Genomic DNA, 27,173 nt, shown 5'->3' on the forward strand with positions numbered 1-27,173 from the left:
GTGTCTCCTGGGGTACATCAGCACAGTTCTTGAAACATGTTGAAATCATGAATAATTAGGTTACTAATATACATTGACTTGATTAATAATTTGGGAAGTTTGAAGGAAAGTCTCAAAATGGCTAAAGGGTGAGAAGCAGGCTGTGATTCATCCCATAGATTAACTAGTAGGATTTTAAAAACTGAACAACAAAAATAACCTTATTAGGAATGAATCTGAGTCATAAACTCAGTAATAGAAGCCCTTGAGTTTTAAAGCATGTGTTGTAATCGTTTAATTCCCAGCAGTCTTTTACTGTCATCTAACTTTATGTGCTACTTCAGGAGCCGAAGGTCACCCATGTAGTGTGACCAGCCCACCACAGAGAGCCAAGAATGCTTCCTGTTCTACAGTAACTGAGTGTGTGTTTCTTTCAGTGATGGCAGAATTCAAGGAAGTAAACAGACCTCCTCCACGCTGACTGAATACACGAGCATTGTTGTTTATTTGTTTTTTCTGCATCAGACATCTAGTATACCAAAAGGCTATTTGCAAGAATGGATTATTTTATTTTTATAGTCTTTGCTAAGGCTTCAATGTTTGTTTTTAGTGAGGGGAGATTTTATTTTCCTTAAACACCACTTCTGTTCTAGAACATCTTCAAATATCTGTGAGTAATGTGAATTCTAGTGGATGTTAAGTTTTTCATAATCCAGTTTAAAAATCAGTCTAAAAAAACAAAGGCACTGTAAAACAGTGGCACCAAAAAAGCTGACAGGACTGAAACTGAAACTGCATGTGGTTACGGTAGACTGAACTTACGAATGTTTCTCAACCCAAGTTCCTGTTTGAGGCAAGTGTACCATAGTTAATAGTTTCCCTATTAATTCAACAACAGATTAGAAAAAAAATAGGAAGTTTTATTTTAAAAATGTTTCCCAAAATTGAAAAATTAGATGATTAAATCCAATCATTCTATTAACAAAAATTGAAGTGTTTTTCTTCATCTTTTTTATCCAAATCTTCTGCCTCTATTCTAATTAACTTTTTTAAAATTTATTTTCTAGAAAATCACCTATTTAAAATACTACACAGTATTTTCTTATATTCTGCTTTAAAAAAGTTATCAGGTAAAAATCCACCATCACCAACCCCATTACCTGCTTAGTGACAGTGTGCCTCATTAGCAAGCAGTGAGCACTGTGCCTTCTTCATCTCCTCGTTTATTTACTTTGTTTGCTTAAGATGTCTACAGGGGGGCTTCATTACACCATCTCCATCTATAGATGCACTGCCTCCCAAATTGGTTCACAGCCTCGCCTCCATTGTTCCTTCTACCTCAGGCCTCTTCTTATGGTGAGTTCAACAGGTTAAAAAACCTATATTCATTCTTATATGGAAAGTTCATCAATTCCTATTTCCTAGCATAAGTCAAAACCCAAAAACCTGCTCCCCAGCTAAGGGGGGTTTTTACTTTTTCCTAATTACAACTTCTAGGCTTTTTAAACCTTTAGTTATATTTTTCCCTTTTGGCTTCTTGTTCATCTACCTCTGTCAGAGCATTTTATTTAGCAGGTACTTCCTAGCCCAGGCTAGGAAGTAGGGAAATGCCAGGGAACTGCAATGAAGAATGGTCCTTGTGTTAGTGGGGCTTTCAGCAAATTAAAACAAACACCAAATGAAATATGAAGGGAAAATTTTGTGACAAGCACTTGGAAGACAAGATCTGGAGAGCCATGAGATCGTCAGTAATTCTGTGAGACCTGAAGTTCAGCCAGTGCAGGTGGAAGTCTGCTCTGCTAGAGACACAGTGTTCCCAAATACACCCAAGAGCATCTTGACAGAGGTGACAGTGTGTTCGTTTCAGTGCGAGAGGAATCACCCCTATGTGGAACCTTTCCCAGGCAGCCAGTGCACGGCTGCTTTGTGCTTTCTTCTGCCCCAAGTAGTGGAGATTTTTAAAAAATGCAGTCTCCTGCGATCCTCCTGCCTCAGCCTCCTCAGTCCTAGGATTCCCACTGTGCTCCACCATGCTCAGCTTAAGACTGTTCTTGAAGAACTTTTTCCCATTTCTTAGGTATCTATCACTCGGGTAACCTGACTTGCTGATTTCCACTGTGACTTAACTTCCCCACTCAATGGTAAACATTTTGAGGGCAAAAGCAATTTCCTATTTACAGTTTTAGCCTCTGCATTATTCCACAAAAGTGCAATAGGTAGTGAGTGCCTGGCTGGCTTTCTGAGTGCAGGGCTTGTGTAATCAGTTACATGGCCCTGTACTAGAGGGGACACTTTTGTTGTAATGCTCTGCTGGCTTGAACTTCTTGACATTTTTTGAATAAAAAGCCACTCATTCCATTTTGCACTGAGGTCCCAAAATTACATAGGAAATGTTCAATGAATGCAGACTTGCTGCATGAACGATGCTTCAAAGGTCAAATGGATCTAATTGGACTAGTTCTGTTTTCTCCTCAGGGTCTTCCTTACTACAGGTACATACCTGTGAATATCAGTTGCTATGTGATGGGTAACTAAGAAATGGGTTTAAAAGATTCTCCTTCAAGAAGAATTTTTTTGGGGCATAGTGACTCATGCTTATAATCCCAGCTACTTGGGAGGACAGAGGCTCAAGGTCAGCCCAGGGAAAGAGTTTGTGAGACCCCCATCTCAACAAACAAGTCAGACATGGTGATGTATATCGGTAATCTCAGCTGTGCAGGAGGCAGTGGTAGGAGGAGTTCAAGCTGGCCCAGGCCAAAATCACAAGACCCTGTCTAGAAAATTGCCAAAGCAAAGAGGACTGGAGTCATAGCTCAAGTGTAGAGCACCTGCTTAGCAAGAGCAAGGTCCTCTATTCCAGCTCCACCAGCACTTGGGGGACTGGGGCAGGATGATTACAAGTTTGATGTCAACCTGGGCTACATGGTGATATCCTATCTCAAAATGAGAATGAGAAATTAGACCAAGAGAGAGAGACAGAGAGAGAAACAGAGGAGAGGAGAGAGAGACAGAGGGAGAGAGACACAGAGAGAAACAAAAGGAGAGGAGAGGAGAAAGAGAGAGAGAGAGTGGAAAAGAAAAAAGGAAAAGTCTTTAGCACTCAAGTGTACTATTTATCAAATAATACATTGAACCCTATGTGACATATTTGGATGTTCTTGGAACAATCTCTGGTGAGCATCTCTTTCATAATCACCACTGTTTGACTCTACACCCTCAGCACTAGGTCATGGGCAGGACAAAGCTCTCTGGTGGTGTTTGTTAGGCCATTCATGTCTTTGCACTTTGTGAATTTTTTATTAGTGGCTGCATGTCATAAAAGTAAATGAGAAATCCAGCTCGTTCAGGATCCCACTGATGAACTGATGGAACTTGTCAGAGAAAGCAGAAGCAGCAGAGCTCTTCAGATAGGAGGGGATCACTACAATGTCATAGCATGAATGAATGAGCTAGACCTTCCAGAGCTGAAGCTTTGGGGGCTTGGAAGGTCTGCTTTAGTTCTTAATCTAGGCAAGATTGTGGAGTACTTGTAAGAACCTGGGATAATACGAAGGTATTGACAGAGCTGGTCTTTGCAGAGTTGAGAAACCCCTTTGAGAATTCAGAAGGATTTGTAGCCAATTCCCCAGTTCACTGAGCTACAATTCTCTTACTAAGCTTCAGTATGACAGGCTGACTTGCCACAGTCTGTCTGGCCCGTGGTTCATGGATTATGTCTCTTTAGAGAAGTTGACAATTTAAATTTAGGTCAAGAGGAAAATTTACAGTTACCTGTAGCAGTGTTTCTAAAAGGTACCTGCAGAGTAAGTAGAACATTAAACAGTCTTTGACTTTCAGTCCATTGTCTGTTGAGCAGTACACGTATCAACTGTATGTCACTTACTCTGTGGCCGACTTCATCTTATGCTGTGCTTAAGTTTGGCTCATCTTTGTCTGGTACACAAATGTGACCAAAATTCTTTTCATTCACAGTGGTTCAGTATTTTATTATCTTTTGAGGGGCTAAAAGCATACTGTAAAATTAGTTGGCTAACATTATTGCTTTTGAGAGAAGGTGAAGTTTAAACTTATGCATCTAAGTACGACTGAGGAAATCAGTATTAAGTATACCTGGTGATTATTTAGTGATGTGGAGTTTTCCTCTTGCTAAGAGAGGTCATTCATTCTGTAATGCTGCAATATAGCAAGCTATATTTATGAACAAATATCATCCCTCAATCATTTTTTTCTGAACCCTTTAGGGAGAAATTTTCCTTGGTGGCTCCTTGTACATCCTACATGTTTTATGGACCTCCCAATCTTCCTGTATTTATTTACTTATTTATGTGTTTATTTATTCATACCCTGTTTATTTCATTCTCTCTAGCCACAAGCTCATCAAGTGCAGGACGAGTCATTGTTTATCCACATTTCTTAGCATGAAACAAATCCTAAAAGAGTGATGAAGTGGATATTCTTTCACACATTCTACCATGGTTATCTGTATTGTTGTCGCCCTGACTCCTAGGTAAACATCAAGTCTCTGAACTGACAAGGAGTCGACAGCAGATCCAGGATTTTGAAGCACATGTGGGAATATGTGACATGCTTTGGAAGAGAAAGTTCTGGAAAGCAGTGTTTTCTAATCTGGGAGCAAGGACAACTCGCTGAGGGGCAGAGAAGGGATGGTTTGGGAAGAGAGCACACAGCACAGGGCCTGCTTTGATGGCCTCTGTTCACAGTAAGCCACACTTACCTTGGGTAGAGTTCTCTCTGGTGTCTGATATTTGCTCTAACACCAGAAAGGAAGCACTAATTCTTAAACATCTGGTCCCTAACTACAGGCTTTGGGGGTGGGGAGTGGGGAAGTACAATTAGAGCCTCAACCGTTTCCTTGTTATGCTTCAGAAACATCTGATCTAATGAAACGGATTAGGAAGGAAATTTAAATTTAGATTTTAATTCAAAATTCTGTGGTGGCAGAGTGTCAACACATTCATTTATAGAGAAATAAATATTTCACAACTGTGAAAAAAGACATCCTGTAAAGAATACTTTTTTATCAATAAAATCAGTCTAAATTGATACTACTTGTCTCTTTCTGTAGAACTATTTCTTAAAGCAAAATGTGTGTGTATGTGTGTAATCCACCTAGAAAGTAGTTACATTAACTGCAGTAGAAAACTTTAACCTGTGACCCAATTAAACATATAATCTAGATGGAAATTCGAGATCCATTTCATAGAAAAAAGAGAACAATATTAACAAAATTGTGATCATTTATCTCTCTTTTCTCCTAATTTAGCTGTTATATTTTTCCAAGCAATTTGTTCCTTTTCCTTTGCAGCTTCACCAGTTTTCTCTCAACATAGCTCCCAATGATAATGTAAAATGCAAAATTATTTATTTATTGGTTATTTTAAAGTAACTTTTATTTCTTTTTTATTTTACTCTGACTTTGTCATTGTCAAGATATGTGTTAAGCACTGCTCTCCCCACCTACACTCCTTCTTTGTGTCAAAAACTGAGATTTTGTTGAAATATTGGGGAAACATTTTCTTTAAGGGAATCTGGTCTCTCTCACCAAAGAAGGATAAATTTTATTTAGTTTAAGGCAACAACTCATCTTCTAGAAATAGGAGTGGAAATGGTCACATGACATTAGCTGGCAAGATACAAAGTTAAATTTGCTCGGCGATGACTGCTGGGGAATTTTTGTTGTTGTTTATTAAGGAGCACAATTGGAAAGTTATGGCCTTTTGTAGTCATTAGGGGAGGTAAAGAGGCAATATTTGGAGGAGATGCAGGCAGTTTGTAATTAGATGGAAGAGGTAGACTGAGGGCAAAATTGAAGAATCAGAGAGAAAAGATGAAAGGTTCCTGGGTCAATGATAACAACCTTTTGGGAATGTGAAGCAAGAAGTTATCTTATGCTTTAAGCATCCTCTGTTACTTTCATGGAAAGCATGGTAACTGTTTTGCCACCAGTTCTGGAAATTCATGACTTCTACAAAGAGTGGGATGTGAGTTAATACCAGAAGATGCTCCTCTTCAGTATTTCTTATTAAATGTACAGACTGCCAATTAAACTTTAAAACTTAGATGAAGACCAAATTATACTTAGATGGAGTTCTATATTTTTTGGAAATATTTTAATGTTTATGATTATATAGTCACAAACTAAGCCACTATGGTCTTGTTTTTAGAATATCATTTATATTGTGAAAACTCTCCCTTCTCCCTTGCTCTTTGTTTTTGTCCAATAGACTATTATGAAGTAAATTTGAAAGGTTTGTCATATTAAGCCGACTAAACCATCATGGTGTGATAGCTGAAAAATTAATCAATGGGATTGATGAAATTTCTTGGGTGATTTTACACAATGCCGAGCATTTAAATGAGCCTTGTGTATTCAGAAAATGCAGTTCATAGTCACGTATCAACTGACTGGATGACTTGGATGAGAGTATTGCCATGAAAATCAACAAAAGACTATTGGCATTTTGGGGACAAAACCCCAGATTAACAAAATTAAAAAGAATATTCTAGGGTACTTGGTCAATTTCCTTATATTTATTTCTCTCTTTGATATCCTTACAAGCAGTTCTAACTCAGTGACTTTCCTATTTAGCATCAGGATTTACTGGTATGTGAAGTGGCATTTTTGTGGCTCTTTAATAACAATGGGTTAAATTAATAAAATAGAAAAATCTACCTCATAGTTGGATTATTCAAACCAAACTTCTTTGAAATCTGCTAATATTTTCTGGTATTTCTCATAGTGAAGCTCAATGGAGAGTATATTAAACAGGCTTCCAAATCAAATCATAAGCCACAAAGTAAGTTCGATAGAGGCCTCAGGGTGTCTGTACCTGAGGTTGATCCTACTGTGGCATGGCAGGGCCACCAGAAGCTGAGGCTCACATCCTTTGCCCCCATGGGCTGTAGGTATTGCAGCAATGTAAAATGTTCCAGATCAGAGGGTCACTGGCCCAATTGTCCCCAGGTGAGTAGCTTCTTCACCAGCAGTGTGTGGAGCAAGAAGAGGAGCAGTGCTCTGACAGCATGGGTCCAATTACCAGAAAAGAAAGGCGCAAACCATAAAAAGGAAAGCGGGTGTGCTCCTCTTGGAGTTAGTTACAGCAGTACGCAGTTTCCCAAAAGGCTATGACTGGGAGCTCCTTTCACTAGAACATTGTTATCATTTCTAGGGAAGTTAGGTTTTGACTTAACACTTTGGGAAATTATTTTTTAGCATATGCATAACATTTCAATATATATTAACCCTCTGGATCTTCATACCATCCTACTAGAAATGTAGGCAGATGGAAGTAACTTGACGTGGGAAACCCAGATGCAGAGAGGTTTTGAGACTTGTAAACAGTCACTGAGACTACTGAAATAAAAATGCAGGTTCAACACCTTGCTAAATGTGGTTGTGGACTATGCAATGGCCAGTTTTGTGTTTCCTAATTTGGAAAGCACCTCATGTAAGACTCTGCACACAGCACTGTCAATTGCCAAATGATGACTTGGTCACCACAGCATTTATAATCCATTAGAGCTTTTGTGTAATGTTGTCTGTGCTTATCAAATTTAGGGAAGAGTCCCAGCAGTTCCTTTTGCTGAAGCTGTACCCTTGGGCAACTTACTTTGCCTTTCTGTTATCTACAGTTCTGCATTTGCAAAATCATGCTAATGGCAGTGACACCATAGAATTGTTGTTGTCATGATTCAATAAAGATAATGACTTTGAGTTGCTGAACACAGTGACTAAGGTGTACTAATTACTCGATGTCTTAGTTATGTTTTCAGGGATAATGATCAGAATTGAGTGGTAGTCCAGTGAAAGAATTTGGAAAGTTCCATATTAATTGAATGTAAAAAATCAAATTGAATAATTTCTTTCTTAATAAACCATTTAAATACAAAGTTTTGTCTGTGAATGCGTTTTTCTTTTAATCTGTATTATTTTGATATATTTTGGGGGTGAAAAAAGAAATGGAAAGCAAGAGGTACAAATGGAAATCAATTAACCTTAACTTGAAACAGGATGCCACTAAAATGTGTTGGGTGCATTTTCACCAGGAGCTGCTTAACACATCAATTATGGAAAGGGAGAAACATCCAAAGCCAAATGTTTTGGATATCTTTGAAATTTATCTGTGTCTTTAACTATGGCCAGCTGAGTTACTGTATACTGTAACTGAAATAACTTCTCTTTAATTGCACATCGAAGTGATCTCAAAGACAGTTCTTGGCCTTTTAATGGTCATAGAGGTGATTTCACTCAATGGGAAAAAACTGCCAGTACTGAGCAACGTCAGGTGTTGACTGTGCAGTTCAGTTGTTCTGACTTAGTCCATCAGAGCAGAGGGTTCAAATGGATTTCCTTTGCCAGTTTTACTTTATACCTTAGTGCAGTTGGCAAGTTTCGAAGGAGCTCATGACTGTTCCACACAGGAACTCATTCCAAGTCAGAAAGCAGCAGATAGGGTGCATTATGATTTAGAGTCTGTTGCTGAAAATAGGATATTGTGGTTTAAAGAAATATTTAGACATTACTTAAGCTAACTATTATGGGATTGAAATGAAGGTCTAAATGTTATGACTGGAACTGTACTCATGTTTCCAAACCTTTTTAATCAAGCCAGTAGTTTGCATCACAAACTTCTTTCTGGAATAGAAACATACACACACTATCAGGCCCCCAACAACAGCATAATTTATATAAATACAAATCCTCTCATCTTTTTTCAAAACCTAGTTGATACTTTGCTCATTTAATATTGATAATACTTATTTAAACATTCAAGACCTCTGATTAGCTCCAAAAATTCCTGTAAGAGCCTGCATGACAGATTGCCTTGAATAAATACTATAAACAGACACTGTCTCAAATTTTGACTTACTTTCTGACTGAAGAGTAGTAGTACAAAGTTGCTTTGGAGCAACTGCACTCTAAAATTTGACCATTCTTGGGTTTCAGATGTTGCTTAGAAATTCAAGGCTTCTAATGTCAACAAAAATGAGGAAGTAGGAGGATACAGCATGTGTCACTGGCTTATAAGGAGAGGGCATGGGATGATTTGGAACCATAGAGTTCTTCACCTCAAATATAAAATTTCTTTGTAAATTTATGTAAATATAGTAATGATTTTTATTTAAGTTTTTAAGTCAAATTGAATCTGTGGGAAATTTTTACTTGGTGATTTCTTACACATTGCTGGTGCACTCCCACATATGCTAGTACTCACACCCCAATTGATATGCATGGAAAAGAGTTGGGAAAAGCCTGACTTCATGGAACATCTTTCATATAAAGTAAAAATTACATGCAGGAGCCAACTTTTAGGCAATTTTCCTGCAAATGTTCTTAGGGAGATGACATATTGCCATCTTGCCTTAACTAAAATGTTTGGGAGGGGTCTTGGTTATATCTTGAAGAAAAGGTGACAGCAAGGAGGGAAGTAATGGGGTCACGCTGTTTAGTATATCCAAGTGAAGATGAGGCTGAAATAGATTGAGTCTTTAATAGAAAGAAAAAAGAATATAATTAGATTTGCATGATAACATCTCTTCCTTAATACAAGGGTTGGATATATATAGATATATATATGTCTCATAAAACTTACACAGTCCATCACATAAGAACTATAAATAGGGAAGGGAAAATGAGATTGTGAGGACAAAAAGAATCAGGCAGGATTTGTTCTAGTGGCCCAAACTGAATGTTTAGGGCAGCTGTGAAACTTTGCTCGTTGTTTGGTTCAGCTTATCCATACAGCTAATGAGGACCTGGAAGCAGGTCTGGTTCTTCCTAAAACTCTGCACAAAGTAGGCTTATTGTAGAGTAATATTTATTTTTTTCAGGATGTTGAAGTAAGGAGCAAGTGACTGGACAGGGCTTTAATTCTAACACAGAAGAGAAAATTTTGTATATATAATGGGAGTAAAAATCAAGTCTTACTGTGACTCCACATAGGTGAAGGTGACCACTACCCATCAAGGGTTAAGAAAATAAATTATGAAATATCCAACTAAATTTAAAATTTAGTCCAATAATTATCTAATTGTTTTAGGTAATTAACACTCAGTTTCTCTGGGAAAGGGGAAAGCTTAGTAGTTGGATTTTCTCCCTTGCTTTTCCTCCATAGTGGTGACCTCTAACGTGAGAGGTGAGTTGGAGAAGCATTGCTGTTCCTGGGCTCAATGAATTTCACTGCCCCACTTCTCCCATCCCTTTCACCCCCAGTCTCTGGAGCAATGCCTTCTTTCTACCTAGCCACTGCATATTAATGTAACACTCTTTACCAATTTGTGGCTAGGGTGGGGTGGTGTTCCCTCTGACTTTCTGAAAACATGGTGAGAGTCTAGTTGTTGGGATAAGGCAAGGATGACTCAGCCTCACCTCAGTGTCTGATGGGTCTTTTGTGCACGCTCATTTGGCTCTGTCTGCTGGTTTACCATGTAGGTTTTTCTGTGGAGCCACCTTGTCTCTGCCAGGACCAGCCCATCTTCCAAATTCTACACTGGATTCTCAGCCATTTTAAAGTTCTGTTTTTGCTGTATAGAAACCAAAGGTGAACAGGAAAGTTATATCTTATGGTTTCCTTCAGTCTGACAAGATCATATGTTGGAAATGGATAATTAAGACTCAGATTTGAAAACAATTCTGATTGTCTTGCTCTGTAGATAATCAATATCTCTAATCTGTATTTTTATCTTTCTGCTTCCTCATTTTCCCACCATGTCCTGAGGTCTTTTCCCTCTCTCCTACTCTCTTTTCTGACTTTGTCCTCTCCACAAACCTTAAGGGACATGGAAATTTTCTCTCACTGGGAGAAAATTCTGGTAGTAATGCTCTAGGCTTGCTTATTGAAATGCAAAAGCTTGAGAAAAACAGATGAAAAAAGTTTAGAAGATCATTTTTCAAGACAATATCCTGGCTTGTAAGGCAGTTTCTTACTGTATTATCCTATTTACATATCAAAAGCAGAATATCTCCTTCCTTTTTTCATTTCCACGATAATAAATGGTTTCCTTTTGTAATAAATTCCAATCTTCCTTCAGCAGATGGTTACTTTAGGTCTATTAGTGTCAAGCATATGAGTTCATATATTTAGAAAGGCAAAAGTGGAAAACATGTTACTGTTTCTAAGAGGTTAGGTGCTATATCCTTCTTTCTCTCTTCCAGCCTGGAAGCATGATTTTTAAATGAGGGTATTCTTGTCCTCCTTCCCCAAGGAGGAGATAGATGTATTATAGTATAACACATAAGTAAGCTGGGGCATTGATAGGGTCAGAGAGGCACGGCCAGACACACAGAATTTGTACGATTATCTCATAGTCTTTTTCATTTTCCATGTAGTGTGGAAACTGGGTTGGGAGTGCAGGTAGATTGCTGAGGCCATTTTTAGGAGGCTGTATTAGGATATGGAGATGGTGATTCAAGATGATAAAGACATAGCATGCTGCACTGTAGCCAAAAAATGCACAATGAACTCAATAGGTACAAAATTTCACCCTGGAAGCTAACAAGACATCTAGCCAGTAAGAAGAAAGACACTCATTGTGAGACACCCATGGATGTCAGTGAAGAACGACCATGAAGACAAACAATTGCATTCTGCTGACAAAGACGCTGAGTCCCCAAACACATACTTCTTCCCTTAAATAGAATTTTTTTCCTCAATAGATGACAGAGTATTAACTGAAGTAACTGCTTAGCCAACAGCCATATTATATAAGGGAGATTGGGCATTTAGTTATCATATCATTTTGCTTATCAGAAGAACATGAAATCCAAAAGGCCTCCACCCTTTTCTTTCATCCTGATGTCACTGTGATGATGGCATCAGCTTCATGAGCTGTTCTTTGACTTTGAAATTTTAAGCCATATATTGAAGACAGTGTACCAATAATAGTAGGACCCGAGTCCTCAGTGACTGTACAGAGCCATCATGTCTATTCTGGAAGGCCTACTTCTGCATTTCCTTTAGTGAAAGAATGACTCCTCCAAATTTTATGCCACTATAGTCAGTTCTCTGTTATTAGCATCTGGAGTCAATCCCTAAGTGATAAAATTAGTTTATTCTTTCTCTAAATTCCTTGAGTTAAGTTCCCCTAGGAACATGCTAAGCACTCAAGGCAAAAAGTTATTTTTTCAGAATGCAAAAAACACATTAGAAAACTTCAAAACATTACCTAAGCAAATGTGCACTACTAAATGTCAAAGTTAACTGTTCAGTTGATTTTGAAAATCTGCACCTCAGAGCATAGAGAGATGTGTGCACATATGTGTGTATGCTAGCAGATAAACATTTCTGTTTTTGCATTTCAATAGCATAGAAATAAGTAGCAACAATGGGCGAAATTATGGCAAGATGATGGTGTTATGGTGGAAATGTACACAGTTTATGAAAAGTGCTGACGCAGTGGTACCTGGACTAAGGGGTCAAATAAAAAACGCATTCTGGTGCCTGGTTGTACTAAAAACAAATAATATTTGGAGAGGGATGGGGACTCAAATCCAAATAAACAAACTGCTGGTTAGACCGATTCCACTAAGGCCTGCCTTCTATCCTGGAGGCAAGACCCAGGGCAGGGCATTCTCCCTGTGGAACTCCAGGGGGCGCCCTTTACCTGGCAGGGCATAGAATCAGAGGTCTACAAGAGGCAGGAAACTACTTTGCAACTCTACTGAAAGTCTCTGTACTAGAAAACTAGAGCTATAAAGTCACTTTCTCTTTTAGCAGTTTCCCTGAACCTAAACATGTTTTTCATATTCCAAAAGTAAAAAAAAATTACTTGCTATCTTAATCCATTCTAAATAGCACACCCCATAATTTAACAAATATTCCGTTTTGGAAAGCAAACATTCCTAGATGAAGTGGTTATATCTTAGCTTGAGGAAAGCAACTAGATAGTGGTATCAGTATCATGTTGGCAAATAGAAAAGTTACTTAAGAACGTAAGACCCAATGAAGAAGGGCAGGTACTTTGGAATCATTCAAGTCCTTCTTAGCAGAGGAATTGGGGGTACTTCTAAACCAGGTCTTATGAAAGTAAGTATAAGTCCTGAGTTGCATGTGGCAGTCCCAGTTTATATTACTTGTCTTGGAGTAAAACTGTCCCAAAATACATTATGAAATTTTATAAGAAATCTATTCTTTGGTCCCCTTTCTCTTCCTTTCAGTCTGAGAGGGGGAAGAGACTCATGTGCAAAAGTCTCCTTTCTGATGGAAGTACCTGTCTTACTCCTCTGTCTTGGTGCCTTTGAAAATTTGCAGTGGGTATGAGAGATGAGTCAAGGTTTTGGGTCAAAATCTTGGATCAAGGTCCTTCTATGCACTAAGTGGTTGGAGCCTCAGAATTGATAAAAAAGACAATTAAAGAAGTCCTTTCTACCTTTCACATGACCAGCAAGATGGATTCTGGGTGCAATGTTATTTGAAGTTTCCAAAAATCCAGGGATACTGATGTCTGTCCAAGAGAGGTTATGTACAGCAGTATGTCAATCCTCACCACTACATCTACAAGTGTGCTAGAAGACAGATAACCTATGCAAGGTGTCTTAGGTTGGTTTTCTCCAAAGGCAGACCTGTAGTGAAGTAGTTTACTAGGGAAGTGATCTGAAGAAGGTCATGGATTGCCAGGTGTGATGGTTCAGACTTATAGTCCCAGGTACGCGGGAGGCAGAAATCAGGAGGATGGCAGTTTGAAGCCATCTGGGTCAAAATGTTAGTAAAATCCCCATCTCAACTGTGAGAAATATGCTCACCTCTCCAAACTCAAAGAATGGATTCAGAGACATGTGGAATACAGTAGAAGTGAGACTTTAATGGCAACCTTACAAGATTGGGTGCCTGGTAGAGCAGAGACACCAGAAGTAGTTATAATAAGCATTATATTGCCTAGTGCACAAGTCCCTCCTGTAGTTCCTCATTGGTTGAGTACTAGGGGGTGTACATTCTTTTCCCTGATGTAACCTAGATTTCCTATTGGGTTATTTAAAATACGTCTGTCTTGGGATTGGTCAAATTTTAGAGGCCATCTTTAGGTGGTATCTGTATCCTTAATGACAGGAAGACCTCCCTGTGATATGTGCTTCCTGGCATGTACACAGTTTTTACACATTCCTTTACTCTATTTTGATTTAAGTTACCTTAACAGTTGCCCCTCCTAACATCCACAAGCTGATACCCAAGCAAGCTGCTAGGGTGAAATGCCTTGCCTTGAAAATGAACCACCACTGACTTTATTTCTAACATCAATAAACAAGGAAGGCATCATGGTGCATGCCTATAATCTCAACTATGAAGGAGGTATAGATAGGAGGATAGTGATCCAAGACTGGCCCAGGCTAAAAGCAGGAGACCCTATCTGAAAAATAACTAAAGCATAAAGGGCTAGAGGCATGGCTCAAGCACTTATCTGGAAAACACAGAGTCCTGCATTCAAATTCCAGTACCTCCAAAAAACAAACAAAGTCCACAGGAGAGTTAAAGTTCTGAGTCAGTGTAGGAAGGAAGCTAACTAAGGGTTCACTACTGCTCAGATCACCTCTGTGGCTATAGTGGTCCAGTCCTGGTACGGAGGTCTGGTAGGTTGCATGTCACTGACATAGTGGTGAGGGACTTTGAAGTATTCATCCACCAAACTGTTGAAGACTGTTTCCCACTGGCATAAAAATATCCAGAAATTCTAGTCTATCAGAGAAAGAAGGAAAAAGTCTTCCATGGTCAGAGGCCATCAAACAAAGAATTTTGATGCTTGAAGTTGGAAGCCTATCATTCTACAGAGATGCAGGATTTGGATATGATGTCTACAATGCAAGGCCATGTGTGCAGGGAAATCAAGATAGTGTGGAGAGCACCAACAACTGCCCATGACAGCCCCTGTGAAACTCTACCTTCTTTCATGTTGAAAACAATACACTGCAATTTTCTTTTCTTTTGAAGTCATTAATAAATGAATTTAATAATCAATAATGATTGAATATTTTAGGTCTTTGACTTCAGACATGACTGGATTCAGGGTTTCTGGGATGCCACTGTGATTTTTCTCTCTGTCCCTTTGTTTCTGTCTCTCTTTGGCAGAGAACCCAGAGCACGCTAGGCAAATAAATTCTCTACCAGTGAGCTATATCCCCAGCTTGTATGTATATCTTTTTCAGCCTTTTCCCTATGTTTTGACTTCATACTTTAAGTAGATCACCTCCATTGGAGGCAAAACTGGCTACCAATTAGATTTTACTAATTTAACAAGCCCAGGAGAAAAAAAAAACAAAACCTTTTTGTGATAGTTCCAGAAAAAGTCTAAAGAAACTATTAAACTAAGCTGGGTCACTTGTGTATCCCTCCATCAGTTATGGGGTTAGAGAATGGAATCTGATACTTGACGGGACTGAGTTCCCATACCTGTACCCATGTGGGGGCTGGAAAACCTTGCCTGAGTCACGTAGCCTGTGGCGGGCAGAGTAGTCCATTAGAAGAAAATCAGCTTGGTATTGTAAGAAAAAAAAAATGGATATCAGATTAAACACATACATGTGGATAGCCAGAAATATACCCACACACATTGACATTTTATCCTTTGGTTTTGATCCCTGAGAAAATGCATTTACCTGGAGATTTACCAACTTAATTTGTTACTTACTTAGCCAATTACTTTCTGGCTTATCAAGTAGCTCATTTTGTCATAGTGAACAATTCACTAAATAGATTGTTAAAAATGGGATGCTTTTCTCTTGGCAGCCTCTGGTAAGGAATCAAAAGCTGACAGCACCAGATACCACCTGCCCTCATGTTCTAACGGGAAGTTCTAGGTTGCCTGAGTAGAAGTACAAATGAGGGGTCTTTCATCATTAGCCCAGCAGCCCCTCATGAAATCTGTAAGAGTTATGCAAAAAGGACTTTTTTTAGACATTAAGTTTCTGGTGTCTCTTCTTGTGGGGGACACAAGTGGTATTTCCACACAGATGGAGTGAGGTGGACTTCCACAAAATCCCTGCAGAATTTTGTGTGTGTTTTTCATGTTAGGAGAAAACAGAGTCTGTGACTTATCCTTGGAAAGGTAGCTAAGACCAGAGCTGGCTCTGATGAGAGTGAAGAGACTCAGGGAAAATTGTGCAAAGCATACATCTTGGGTGCAGGAGGTAAATGTGGTGTAGTGGATCAGAGTGGAGCTTCTGAGGCTCTACTCTTGGACCTTGTATCTCATTACCACTTAATAAATGGACTTTCATAGTTGTCTAAGGATTTTTTCTGTGACTTTTTGGAAATAATGCAAATGGGTGCTGTGAGAATGAAATGACTTGAAACAGGCTCGTCACTTATGAAGTACTAGCTTTGGTGCTAACTTCTTCCACACAGGCTAAGGCAGGCATTTGCATTGCACCCAGAGGGAGCTGGATATGAGTTACCTGGAAAGCGAGCCTAACTAAGAGGTTATGGTGACAAAAAACAAACAAAAACATCTAGAGGCAGGGACTAGGAAGGTGCCAAACACAGTCAACTGAAGGTGGCACCATGAAGTATGCACCCTAAAAATTACTAACATTTTGAGATCTGCCCAAGAACATCTAACAGAAACCTAAATGGTATGAGTTTCCCGTCCTTCACTTCACAAAGGAGAACAAGCAGTTTTGTGTACAGAACCCAGGAAGAATAATGAAACTGGCCTGGGCAAGCTGACCCCTTCCTCAAACTAGTTTAGTCATGCTTCAGCCATGAATTAAATAAGATCAAGAACCTTTGATACTGCTGTGGGCTGGATTGGGCCTGCCTCTCCCTCCACTCCCAATTTATATGTTCAGGGCTAGTGCTTCTAAAAGACAATGAAGGCTAAAAGAAGTCATTAGAGTAGGGCCCTAATCTGATTGGTGGCCTTATAAGAAAAGAAGACTCCATCCCACAAGGTGGCTGTCTTCAAGCCAGGAAGTGGGCCTCCACCAAGAACCGAGTCAGCTGCTATGCTGACTTTGGAATAAATTTCTATGGTTTAATCCTGCTAGTATGGCATATTTTGTTATGGAAGCCCAAGCTGACTAATACAGATGTTAAGCTTTTGAGTGCCTGGCAAATTGGAGTACTCATTACTACCAGGTAACAGTTGGCAAAGCAATACTTTCTGCATATGTTTCCATTCCAGGGTAGGGACAACACAATATGACAAAGCAGATGGAAATGGTAGTGATGAAGAGGAGTGGATATGCTGTCTACACACGTTGCTTCCTAGTAACTGAGCTCTAGACTTAACTTCTTTGGATTGTGCTTCATGTCTATAGAAGGAAGGAGTTTTATTAGGCAGGATTCAAATCTTCATTACACTGTACAGATTTTGTGTTACATTCAAGGATTCATTTTTAGTTACCTGAATGAGTTTCAGATGTTTTTATGAAAACAGTTTCTGAAAATAAATATGTTAGAACACTTCAAAAGGAAGATGGAGAGAAAAGTCACTTCCACAAGAAGACCTTCAATGACTAAAAGTTGCAGACCCTGCTATAATTCTACTATTGGCATTTCATTTAAAAGCATTTCACTAAATATCACTTACTGAAATTCCAGTGATTTCTGATATGACAACGAGTCACTGGTGTTCTCAAAAATTCTTGAGAGCCTATAGCTAAGTTTAATGAATAGGAATGAAATTATAAGAGACTCCCTCCATATACAATGTCTTCCCTATTATGAACCTAGAACTTCTCATAAATAACCTGCTTCCCACCCCCCAACCCCCCACCACCCTCCCATTTCAAGTAGAATGTAGCTAACCATTGTGTTTTAAAAAGTGCCTTCGATATTCTAAAAGTGTATAGAGGGTTTCATATCCACCCTCAGGAAAAGCCATCTTTTTTCTTTCAAGATAATTATTTTTTCCCTCACCACATGTGTCCTCAGGCTTAGGGAAAGTGTAATTCCAATTTTCCAAGGTCTACCATGTGCTAATCTGAGGTTTAAAGACATTCCCTTCCACTGGTCTCAGTCTTAGGCTTCTCTGGAGGTGAAATCAATGAAAATGCACACTGTAAATTCTCAGTTAAAAAGCACCTACACGTATGAAGGCATTCTGCATTTATTTATTTATTTTATTTTATTTTATTTTTAAATTTTATTTATATGTGCATATAATGTTTGGGTAATTTCTCCTCTCTTCCCCCTGCCACCTCCCTTCCCTCCTCCCCTCCTCCCCCTCCCTCCCTTACCCCCCCAACTCCTCACTACCAGGCAGAAACTATTTTGCCCTTATCTCTAGTTTTGTTGAAGAGAGAGTATAAACAATAATAGGAAGGACCATAGGTTTTTGCTAGTTGAGATAAGGATAGCTATTCAGGGAGTTCACATGCATTGCTTTCCTGTACATGTGTGTTACCTTCTAAATTAATTCTTCTCGAACTAACCTTTTCTCTAGTTCCTGGTCCCCTTCTATTGGTCTCAATTGCTTTAAAGTATCTGCTTTTGTTTCTCTGTGAAACAAATGCTATCTAGTTTTTTGGGTGTCTTACTTATCCTCATACCTTCCTTGTGTGTTCTCACTTTATCATGTGATCAAAGTCCAATCCCCTTGTTGTGTTTGCCTGCATATGAGGGAGAACATATGATTTTTGGTCTTTTGGGCCAGGCTAACCTCACTCAGAATGATGTTCTCCAATTCCATCCATTTACCAGCGAATGATAACATTTCATTCTTCTTCATGGCTGAGTAAAATTCCATTGTGTATAGATACCACATTTTCTTAATCCATTCATCAGTAGTGGGGCCTCTTGGCTGTTTCCATAACTTGGCTATTGTGAATAGTGCTGCAATAAACATGGGTGTGCAGGTGCCTCTGGAGTAACCTTGTCACATTCCTTTGGGTATATCCCCAGGAGTGGGATTGCTGGATCATATGGCAGGTCTATGTTTAGATTTTTAAGAATACTCCAAATTTTTTTCCAGAGTGGTTGCACCAGCTTGCATTCCCACCAGCAATGGATTAGGGTTATTTTTTTCCCACATCCTCACCAGCACTTGTTGGTGGTGTTTTGGATGATGGCTATTCTAACAGGGGTGAGGTGGAATCTTAGTGTGGTTTGGATTTGCATTTCCTTTATGGCCAGAGATGGTGAGCATTTTTTCATGTGTTTTTTGGCCATTTGAATTTCTTCTTTTGAAAAAGTTCAGTTTAGTTCAGTTTCCCATTTCTTAATTGGTTCATTGATTTTAGGAGAGTTTAGTTTCTTAAGTTCCCTATATATTCTGGTTATTACTCCCTTGTCTGATGTATAGCTGGCAAATATTTTCTCCCACTCTGTGGGTGGTCTTTTCAGTTTAGAGACCATTTCTTTTGTTGTGAAGAAGCTTTTTAATTTTATGAAGTCCCATTTATCCATCCTTTCTCTTAGTTGCTGGGCTGCTAGGGTTCTATTGAGGAAGTCTTTCCCTATACCTATTTGTTCCAGAGTGTTTCCTGCTCCTTCCTGTAGATACTTCAGAGTTTCAGGTCTGATATTCAGGTCCTTGATCCATTTTGAGTTGATACTAGTACAGGGTGATAGACATGCATCTAGTTTCAGTTTCTTGCAGATGGGTAACCACTTTTCCCAGAAACATTTGTTAAAGAGGTTGTTTTTTCTCCATTGTATATTTTTGGCACCTTTGTCAAAAATGAGGTGGGTGTAGTTGTGTGGGTTCATATCTGGGTCCTCTATTCTGTTCCACTGGTCTTCATGTCTGTTTTTGTGCCAGTACCATGCTGTTTTTATTGCTATTGCTTTGTAATATAGTTTGAAGTCAGGTATTGTGTTACTTCCAGCATTGCTCTTTTTGCTGAGTATTGCCTTGGCTATTCAAGGTCTCTTGTGTTTCCAAACGAAGTTTAGGGTAGATTTTTAAATCTCTGTGATGAAAGTCATTGGGATTTTGATGGGAATTGCATTAAACATGTAGATTGCTTTCGGTAGTGCAGCTATTTTTACTATGTTGATTCTACCGACCCATGAGTATGGGAGGTCTTCCCATCTTCTGTAGTCTTCCTCGATCTCTTTCTTCAGGAGTTTGTAGTTCTCCTTGTAGAGGTCATTCACATCCTTTGTTAAATTTACACCTAGGTATTTGATTTTTTTTGAGGCTATTGTAAATGGAATTGTTTTCATATATTCTTTCTCAGTTTGTTCATTATTAGTGTATAGAAATGCTAATGATTTTTCTATGTTGATTTTATATCCTGCTACCTTGCTATAGCTATTGATGGTTTCTAGGAGCTTCTGAGTAGAGTTTTTTGGGTCTTTAAAGTATAGGATCATATCATCTGCAAATAGGGATATTTTGACAGTTTCTTTACCTATTTGTATTCCTTTTATTTCTTCTTCTTGCCTAATTGCTCTGGCTAGGAATTCCAGTACTATGTTGAATAGGAGTGGAGATAGTGGGCATCCATTTCTCGTTCCTGATTTTAGGGAGAATGGTTTCAGTTTTTCACCGTTAAGTATGATGTTGGCTGTAGGTTTGCCATATATAGCTTTGATAATGTTGAGGTACATTCCTTCTATTCCTACTTTTCTTAGAGCTTTTATCATGAAGTGGTGTTCGATCTTGTCGAAGGCTTTTTCTGCATCTATTGAGATGATCAAACGGTTTTTGTCTTTGCTTCTGTTGATGTGCTGTATTACATTTATAGATTTATGTATGTTGAACCACCCCTGCATCCCTGGGATGAAGCCAACTTCATCCCAACACATCATTCTGATGTGTTGTTGGATTCAGTTTGCCATTATTTTATTGAGGTTTTTTGCATCAATGTTCATTAAGGAAATTGGCCTCTAGTACTACTTTTTGGAATTGTCCTTGTCTGGGTTTGTGATGAGAATAATATTGGCTTCATAAAGTGAGTTAGAGATGGTTCCTTCCCATTCTATTTCATGGAACAGTTTAAGGAGGGTTGGTATTAGTTCTTCTTTAAATGTCTGATAGAATTCAGCAGGGAATCCATCAGGTCCTGGACTTTTCTTTTTTGGGAGGCTCTTGATGGCAGCTTCAATTTCTTTTTGTGTTATAGATCTATTCAGGTGATTAACATCCTCTTTGTTCAGTTTTGGGTGGTTGTAAGTTTCTAGAAATCTGTCCATTTCTTCAAGAGTTTCAAATTTATTAGAGTATAGCCTCTCAAAGTAGTCTCTGGTGATTTCTGGATTTCCGTGGTGTTTGTTGTTATCGCTCCTTTTGAATTTCTGATTTGGGTTTTTTCTTTCCTCATTTTAGTTAGGTTTACCAGGGATCTGTCAATCTTATTTATTTTTTCAAAGAACCAGCTTTTTGTTTCGTTGATTCTTTGTATGGTTTTTTTTTTTTTGTTTCTATTTCATTGATTTCAGCCCTTATCTTAATTATTTCTTTCCTTCTGCTTGTTTTGGGGTTTGTTTGTTCTTGTTTTTCTAGGAGTTTCAGCTGTAGTGTTAGGTCATTGATTTGAGATCTTTCTGTCCTTTTGATATATGCACTCATAGCTATAAACTTTCCTCTTAGGACTGCCTTTGCTGTGTCCCATAGGTTTTGGTAGGTCATGTTTTCATTTTCATTAACTTCCAAGGACCTTTTAATTTCCTCTTTTATTTCATTAGTGACCCATTCATCGTTGAGTAATATGTTGTTCAGCTTCCAATTGTTTGTGTGTTTTTTACTGCTGTTTTTGTTGTTGATTTCTAGTTTTAATGCATTGTGGTCTGACGGAATGCATGGGATTATTTCTGTTTTCTTATATTTGCTGAGGCTTGCTTTGTGCCCTAATATATGATCAATTTTGGAAAAGATTCCATGGGCTGCTGATACGAATGTATATGGTACAGAATTTGGATGAAATATTCTGTAGACATCAGCTAGGTCCATTTGATCAATGGTGTGATTTAGTTCTAGGATTTCTGTGTTGATTTTTTTGTTTGGATGACCTATCTGTTGGTGATAGGAGGGTATTAAAGTCTCCCACTACCATTGTGTTGGGTTCTATATATGCTTTTAGGCCCTTCAGAGTTCATTGTTGAAATTGAGTGCATTGACTTTGGGTGCATATAGGTTGATAATTGTTATTTCCTTTTGGTATATTTTCCCTTTTATTAATATGGAGTGTCCTTCTTTATCTCATTTGATCAAAGTAGGTTTGAAGTCTACTTTGTCTGAGATAAGTATTGCTACCCCTGCCTGTTTTCAGGGACCATTGGCTTGGTTGATCTTCTTGCAGCCTTTCACTCTCAGCCAGTGTTTATTTCTGTTGATGAGGTGAGTCTCCTGTAGGTAGCAGATTGTTGGATCGTCCTTTTTAATCCAGTTTGTCAATTGGTGTCTTTTGATGGGGAAGTTTAGTCCATTAACATTCAGTGTTAGTATTGATAAGTATGTGGTGATCCCTGTCATGTAGTTAGTTGTCTTTGTTGATTAAGGGTTTGATTGTGTGTGGATGAATCAGTGTTACTCTTTACTTTCTTGCCTTTTCTTCTCCTGTGGTTTAGTTTTGCCTGCCATTTCAAGGTTTTGTTTGCTTTCATTTTCTGTGTGCAGAATTCCTTGGAAAATCTTTTTTAGTGGTGGCTTGGTGGTCATTTATTGTTCTGTCTATTTTGAATGATAGTTTTGCTGGGTAGAGTATCCTATGGTTGAAGTTATTTTCATTCAGTGCTTGGAAGACCTCACTCCATGATCTTCTTGCTTTTAATGTTTCTGTTGAGAAGTCTGCTGTGATATTGATGGGTTTACCTTTGTATGTTATTTGTTTTTTCTCTCTTACAGCCTTCAATATTCTTTCTCTAGTCTCTGTACTTGTTTTAATGATAATATGTCATGGGGTAGTTCTATTTTGGTCACGTGTGTTTGGTGTTCTGGCGGCTTCCTGTAACTGTGTGGGCATAGTTTTCTCTAGATTTATTTTCTGTTATTATTTTGTTGAATGTATTACACATTCCTTTTGTTTGCACCTCTTCTCCTTCTTCAATGCCCATGAGTCTCAGGTTTGGTCTTTTGATGGAGTCAGTGAGTTCTTGCATTTTCTTTTCACAGGTCTTGAGTTGCTTAACTAATAGTTCTTCAGTTTTTCCTTTAATTACCATTTCATCTTCAAGTTCTGAGATTCTGTCTTCTGTTTGTTCTATTCTGCTGGAATGGCCTTCCATTTTGTTTTGTAATTCTGTTTCATTCTTTTTTCTGAGGTTTTCCATATCTTCGGTTACTTCCTCTTTAATATTGTCAATTTTTGACCTTTATTCATATATCTCTCTGTTTATGGTGGTCTCAGTTTCAGTTTGGCGTTTATTTTGGGCTTCTATGATTTCATTTATTTGTTTTTGTGTTTTCTCATATTCTTTATTTTTGTCCTCTTGGAATTTCTTGAGTGCCTCCTGTACATTTTGGTTGACCATGTCTAGTAACATCTCTATGAAATTCTCATTAATTACTTGTAGGATTTCTTCTTTCAGGATGTCCTTGTGGGCTTCATTGGGTTCCTTGGTATAGTTTATCTTTGTTTTGTTGGAGTTGGTTCTGGGTATACGTTTTCTTCATTTTGCTCTAAATCCTGCAGTACTTTATTTTTTTTGGGGGGGGGAATAGTTTCCTTCCCTTTTTCTTCTTTCCATATTTCCACTATGTAATGTTTCTATCCCTGAACTATGTGTAATTTAGTATTAGCTGGGTAGCAATATTAATACTAACAAAATCAAGAGAGAAAGATAAAAGAGAGAGAGAGAGACAGATGAAAAGATAAAAGGAATAGAGAGTACAAGAGAAAAAATAATAATAAAGGGAGAGATGGTGGATGATCAAACAGTAAACTAGGCAGCAAATCCCTTAAAGAAGGGAAAAAAATTAAAAATTAAAAAAAAGAAATCATCAGTTCTGGAGCAGTAGAATTGCAGTCTTAGTTGTTCTGATGCTAGTTCTTTAGCATCCAGACCTGTCTGTGCGTGTCTCTTAGGTAGGTTTGGAGCCTTCCTGTGGCAGGTGGCTGATGGGTGGGGTCCCACTGGCCTTTGGGTGGAGGCCTTTAGCTGAGGTGAAGTAGCAGGCCTTTGGAGCATAGGCATGGCTTGCCTGAAGGGTGCAGGCTGGTGGAGTGGAGATCCTGCATGTCTATGGATCCCTGGCTTGACAGGCTTGGGCGGCACGGTGGAGCAGAACAGAGATAGTGTGTGTGTGGGTTCCCGGCTTGGCAGGCCTTAGGGGCACAGCCTTGCAGAGTGAATGTTGTGCAGTGCTGTCCAGGCTTTGGGAGTGTGGCAGGCAAAGCAGAGATCATGCTTGGTTGGGGAGCACCGCCCAACAAGACAGAGCCCCTGCAGGGCTGTGCCAGCCTTGGCGGGGGTGACCTGGGGGAGATTGTAGGTGTCTGTGGATCCCTGGCCTTAAGGGCTTGTCCCATGGAGAGCCTGCGGATCTGATGGGTGGGAGTTTGGGGTAGCACAGCCCTGGTGGGGCAAAGAAGCAGGGCCTGAGGATTGGAGATCACACAGTGTATAGAGCAGCAGCTCTGTGGGCCTTTGGGGCTTGGCTTGCCATGCAGCACCTGCTATTATTTTAGTATATGGTGGGGTGGAGAGGCCTCCCTTGAGCTAGGGGTTCGGAGTGCTGATGTTTCAGCTCTCCCTGGTGTTTTACCTCATTCAAGCAAGTCTCCAGCTTCCTATCAAAGTCCCTGGATCATGGAGGTCAGAAGGTCTGTGGCAGTGTTCCAGTTGCCGTCTTCGATCTCGCATTCTACATTTAAATGGTGTCCATAATAAATATTTGCAGCCTGTGTGTGTAGAAATTCTCCCTTATAACCCCACCTGAACCAAGATACAGGGTTATTAAAATTTACTTGTATAATTTTTATATAAATCTAGTTATTTTTTCCCTAGTGCTTCTTACACATTTTTCTCATGTTGGAGTGATTCATAAAGCCTCCAATCCCATGGATGTAATAAGACACCTCTCAATTATGCATCCCAGGAATGATTAATTTCAGAAGCTGAGGGAAAGAGATAAATGCATTAAAATGCTCTTAGAAAAGAAATTTCAAGGGACAAAAGAATGAAAATGGGAGTGACTATAGAAATTAAAAATTTACCTCATTGTGCAAAAAGGCATATTTAATTTCCCTTGGCAGAATTCATAATTGTGCACAAACAACCCTGCTAGCCATACTGCTAAAATCCATCCTGATATGTATGTTCATCTTTGTTTCTGCTACTGAGAAGTATGAAAGCTGCATAATTATCACATTTTGCAGTGGATCATGGGTCAGAGAATCTGTGAGAAATTCTATCATTATATCCTTTCATTCAGGTGAGCTCTATTCAGAGGCAGAGTGGCTGGTCACTTCTAAAATTTATAGCCTTATTTTTAGCAGCTGTATATTGAACCCCTGCTGTTTGTGAAGGCACATTATAGCCAGGTGTAAGCTGGGTTATGGCACTCATAGAAACAGCCTTATTTCAAAAAAGAAAACTGCATAAAACAATGCCATTTGTCCTGGGTGAGAAAATTGAAAGTTATATGGGAGTGGACACAAGCAGATTGAGTAATTAAATGAGGCTTCATGAGTGGACAAATTGAAACAAAAGAAAGTCTAGATAAGGAGATGGAGGGAGGAAGGAGGGAGAAAGAGAGGGAGAGCGGGTGAGAGAGAAACTTTTCGATTGTGGATTGTGTTCCCTTTCTGGAGAAGTAGAACCATATATGCCTATACCCAGAAGTTGGACTTTTAAGGTATGCTTGCAGAAAACTTTGATTGTTAGAATTGACCTGTGAACTTGTTGTGGGTCAGAAAAAATCATGTATTACTAATTTTGTAAGACTCAAGGCTTGCATAGTGGAAGACAAAGGTGAAGATATGCATAGCTAACAGATTGTGAAGGAATTGAGAATGTCATGGCAAGACTCTGGGAGTGAGGCATTTCCCTTAAGCCCCAACTACATGGCTCCTGAAAACTTAGCCTAATTTCTGACTCCTAAATGAGACTTCATCCATTTTTTTGTTTTGTTTTGTTTGTTTTAACACTTGAAAGTATGGACAGATCTCTAAAAGAATGCAAACAATACTTGAGAAATCTTGGGGAGGAAAATTAACATTTTCCCCTGAGGAGGATAGATGAAGTCACCTTGGACTGGTGATAATAACATGCTGTAAGAGAGCCATGGACAAAATTTTTGTGTCTTCTCAAACACATGTGTCAAACTCTTAATTCCCAAATGTGATGGGAATAGGAGGTAGGGCAATTAGGAAATGGGTCATTAGAGAACCCTCACAAATAGAAGCAGTGCCATGACAAACTATCACAAAACAGCCTTCTTTTTCTTGTCTCTCCACCATGTGAAGACACTGTAAGGAGATGGTCATCTTCAAAAGAGTACGAGGGCCTTCTCTGGACATTTGCTCTGCCAGAACCTTTTGCTTGGCCTTCCAAGCCTCCAGGACTGTGGAAATAAATGTTTGTGTTTTAGGCAGTGAGTCCATGGTATTTATTCTAGCAGCCTGAACCTACTATGATAGTTTGTGCCTCATAGCAAATGCAGATTTCAACTGTTTTGCACTTTTGCTGAAGTTTGGGACAGGTTTCAGTATTGGTAATACCCAAGGATATATCGTATATCCCTCAGCAATCTCTAGGCTTAACATGAAGCCAAAAAAAAAAAGGTACAGAATCCAGCCTCCCCAGTAGTTTTTAACTGGGTGATTGACAGTTAAAAGGCCTTGAACATAGGAGGTGAAAAAGGTATTTAAAAGAAATGTTCAAATGTGTACTCAGTAAACCTTGCCCTATGTACTCACCAAGTACTATTATGTGAATACAAAAATAAACCCATGAAACTCCCTTCCCAGGAAGTGTAGTCTGCCAGGTGAATTGAAATGGTAATAGAAAGATTCTTTGGGGAAGGACATTAGTGTTCTCTGCATTTCCATGGAGTTCATATACCATAAAATATCTTAGATTTGAAGATGTACAACTGATTTAATAACTTCTTCAGAAAAGAAAAGAATGCAAATTGAACAAAATCTTTACCATGTCAAAAGTTCCTATTAATTGTAGTCTATATCCTGACTGTAGAAATTTAGAGTGGAACACTGACACCATGGCCTTAGGGAGAATACAGAACAAGGAAGAGTCTTCAGGAATGATGCAGCACAGGTGATTTCACTGCTTTCTCCCAATTTGATATTCTAAAATGAAATAAATTTTACATTTGCATTGCTTTTAAGGCTTCTG

At 38.8% G+C, this 27,173-nt stretch overlaps 1 long non-coding RNA gene across 2 annotated transcripts; it reads left to right on the forward strand.

Annotated features, from left to right (window-relative positions):
• Positions 1-382: 382 nt before the first annotated feature.
• Positions 383-4,971, forward strand: LOC141423099 (uncharacterized). Of its 2 annotated transcripts, none has more exons than XR_012447754.1 (3): positions 383-649; positions 1,225-1,335; positions 4,487-4,971. It is a non-coding gene; the product is annotated as an uncharacterized lncRNA (long non-coding RNA). The 2 variants fall into 2 exon arrangements; XR_012447753.1 differs by having other exon boundaries at positions 1,266-1,335.
• Positions 4,972-27,173: the final 22,202 nt, after the last annotated feature.

Source organism: Castor canadensis, chromosome 5, assembly GCF_047511655.1.
Source record: "Castor canadensis chromosome 5, mCasCan1.hap1v2, whole genome shotgun sequence".
NCBI classification, from domain to species: domain Eukaryota; kingdom Metazoa; phylum Chordata; class Mammalia; order Rodentia; family Castoridae; genus Castor; species Castor canadensis.